The following is a 2,710-nucleotide window of genomic DNA, read 5'->3' as shown; positions in this document are numbered from 1 at the left end:
GAAGAACTCTTTAATATTAGGGGGGAACCCAAAAAAGGAGGGTGGGGGACTCTACAATTGGGGGGGACCCCCAAAATTGGTCGGGTCCCCCCAAATTAGGGGAGGAACCCCCAAAATTGGGTGGGTGAACCCCCAAATTGGGGGGAAGAAGACTTAAATGGAAGTGTGAAATTCCAGAATTGAATGTGGACCCCCCCCAGACCTGGGGAGGAATCCCCAAACTTGGGGGGGACCCTCAAAATTGGGGTTAAAGCCCCAGATCCCGGGGAGCTAAGCCCCAAATTAAGGGAAGGAACCTCAAACATGTGGTGAGAACCCCAACATTGGGGGAAAGAACCTTAATATTAGGGTGGCAGGCCAAGAAAGGATGGTGGGGGCCTCCAAAATTGTGGGGGGCTTGGAATTGGGGGGAATCCCCAAAATGGAGGGGGAACCCCAAAAGTGGGGGGGGGGGGGCGAAGCACCAAATTAGGGGAAGGAACCCCAAAATTGCGGGGAAGAACTCTGAAATGGAGAGCTGAAAACCCGAAATTGAGGGGAAACCCCCCAAAACGGCGGGAAAACCCTCCATAAACACGAAACCGGTAATGTAACAGAGCAAAAAATGGCGTCCTACGGCATGGTGCGAGGCTCAATTTTCTGGGGAGTGCTGGGAAATGTAGTTCTTGGCCACTGGGTTTCCGGGAGTCCATATTGTTTTCCCAGAGCATGCCGGGAGATGTAGTTCTCGGACACTGGGCTTCCGGGAGGCCATGTTGGTTTCCCATCTTTGCTAGACTCCGGGTGCTCTGGCTTCACAGAGAAACCCCCAAACTGAAAAATGTACCTGCTAATATATTGGGCTCTAAATGTAGCCCTGGGTTAATTGAATAACAATCCCTGGGTAAGATTGAAGTGCAGGAGGGGTTGGCTACGGTTTTAAGAGCCGGTTTGCAGAAAAGGGATTTCCCGTTAAGAAATGGCATATACTGATTGTTCTCTTCCTTGCTCTGCCAAGACCTGAGGCACATCTTGGAAGCCAGGCAGAATCCGTGGAGCCAATGGAGTTCTCAAGCTCGACTTCAGCTTCTTCCCAGCTAGAAGAAGCAAGGACACGCCGGCTGAGTTCCACAGGCAACGCGCCCGTATCTGTAGATGAGGATTTAGAGATGCTACTTTGGGAACTCTCAGACGGCATACTGGAAGCCGAGCTCGACTTGGACCCAGGGAAGGATGAGGATGACCTCCTCCTTGAGCTTTCCAAGATGATTGATGATTGAACTGCATAGTCCTATGGTATATTAAAAAAAAAAAAAAAAAAAAAAAAAAAAAAGAAAACAACTCTTCTTCTTGTTGGATACCCTGAGGTGATCCTTTTTCTAACTGAGGCTTTGCAATGAGACTTAAAGCACAGTTGGAACTGGTAGAAATTGGCAGGATCTGCACTCAGTTGTCCTAAGTATTGTGCTGGTCAGAGTTAAGGTCTTGTGCATGGTTCCGTAACTATAGGTGGCTACCTTTGATATCAAGAGGACAAAGCACTTGTTTCTTTTGGCACAGAAAGATGTCCATCGGCACGCTGTGGTGGCTGTGAATTGACGTAGTGATGGAGCGATGCTCCGAAGGCTTAAACGGAAAGCTTCTTCCTTCCGCCCCCCTTGGCACAGCTCGATGTTGGGCACATTGTGAAGCCTGGGTGTTCTGATTTCTCGGACAGTTGATACCCAAATCCCGGAGTTACTACGTCAACTCTTGACTTTTATTTGTGTATGCCATTGTTTTGACTGTAATCTTTTCAGATGATGAAGCTGTAAGGGCGGGAGGGAGCAAAATAATTATTCTAGCGTTGTGGACCAAACATGCTGCCAGGAGTGGTGGTGGTGGGGTCAGCCCACCCGGCCTTACTTTCAATTATCGGGGATGATAAAATGGTGTGAAAAGCAGCAGCTCTGCGATACGGCTACGCTACCCCCACTCCCTTCTCTTGTGCTGTACCAAAGTTCCCCCAAGCTTTGGTTGGTGCTTTTTGCTGGTGACAGTAGGACTCCAGGGCGAGTAGTCGGGACTCTCCTGCAGTAACTGGGTCAATTAAGGGTTGGTTTAAGTGCCTCCTGGTTATTAAAATAGCTCCCCTGAGCTGCTGGCTCTGCTGCCTGCTACAGCAAATGTTCGGGTGCCATCAGCATCGCACTTGGGCGTGGGCACTGACCCTGCGGAGGAGAGCTGAGACTCGCGTGTATTGTGTACCCTGCCGCCAGTGATCGTTTTCCCCTAGCAGATCTATTTTGAATCATTTCCCTAAATTTTAGAGGAACTTTAGGCTCTTTGTGCTATGGTTTGTGAAGCTGTAGGGGCCCTCAGGCATTTGCTGCTGGCAGAGGAAAACCGCTTGTCGAATTTGTTGTAAATACTTTCTGTTTGGACAACAACGCCTGTGTGTGTGTGTGTGCGTGTGTGTGTGTGTGCGTGCTTTGACGACCCCCTGCGACGCCCCAGCTCCGCGAGGGAAGCTTTGAAGCGGCTCTGGGAAAACCTCTGCGGAAGAAACCGCTGCTAGTGACTTGCGGAAAAGGGACTCCACAATCAGTGAGATTGTAAAGTAGGTATGTTTATTCAGCGCTGGGCAGCACGGGAGGTCGTGGGCATGAAGATTGATGACTCTTCCTCGTCACCGCTAGTTGACCTCTTGTCTTTGCACAGACTCAGTTGCTCCTTGGCTCTTGTCCATCTG

At 50.0% G+C, this 2,710-nt stretch overlaps 1 long non-coding RNA gene across 1 annotated transcript; it reads left to right on the top strand.

The window, feature by feature from the left end:
- The first annotated feature begins 734 nt into the window (after positions 1 to 734).
- On the top strand, positions 735 to 1,320 carry LOC310891681. Its single transcript, XR_014577671.1, has 2 exons — positions 735 to 883; positions 998 to 1,320. It is a non-coding gene; the product is annotated as an uncharacterized lncRNA (long non-coding RNA).
- Positions 1,321 to 2,710: the final 1,390 nt, after the last annotated feature.

Source organism: Anser anser (assembly GCF_964211835.1).
Source record: "Anser anser genome assembly, contig: HAP1_SCAFFOLD_68, whole genome shotgun sequence".
NCBI classification, from domain to species: Eukaryota; Metazoa; Chordata; class Aves; order Anseriformes; family Anatidae; genus Anser; species Anser anser.
The sequence above is the reverse complement of the archived record's forward strand: the minus strand, read 5'-3'. Positions and strand labels throughout refer to the sequence as shown.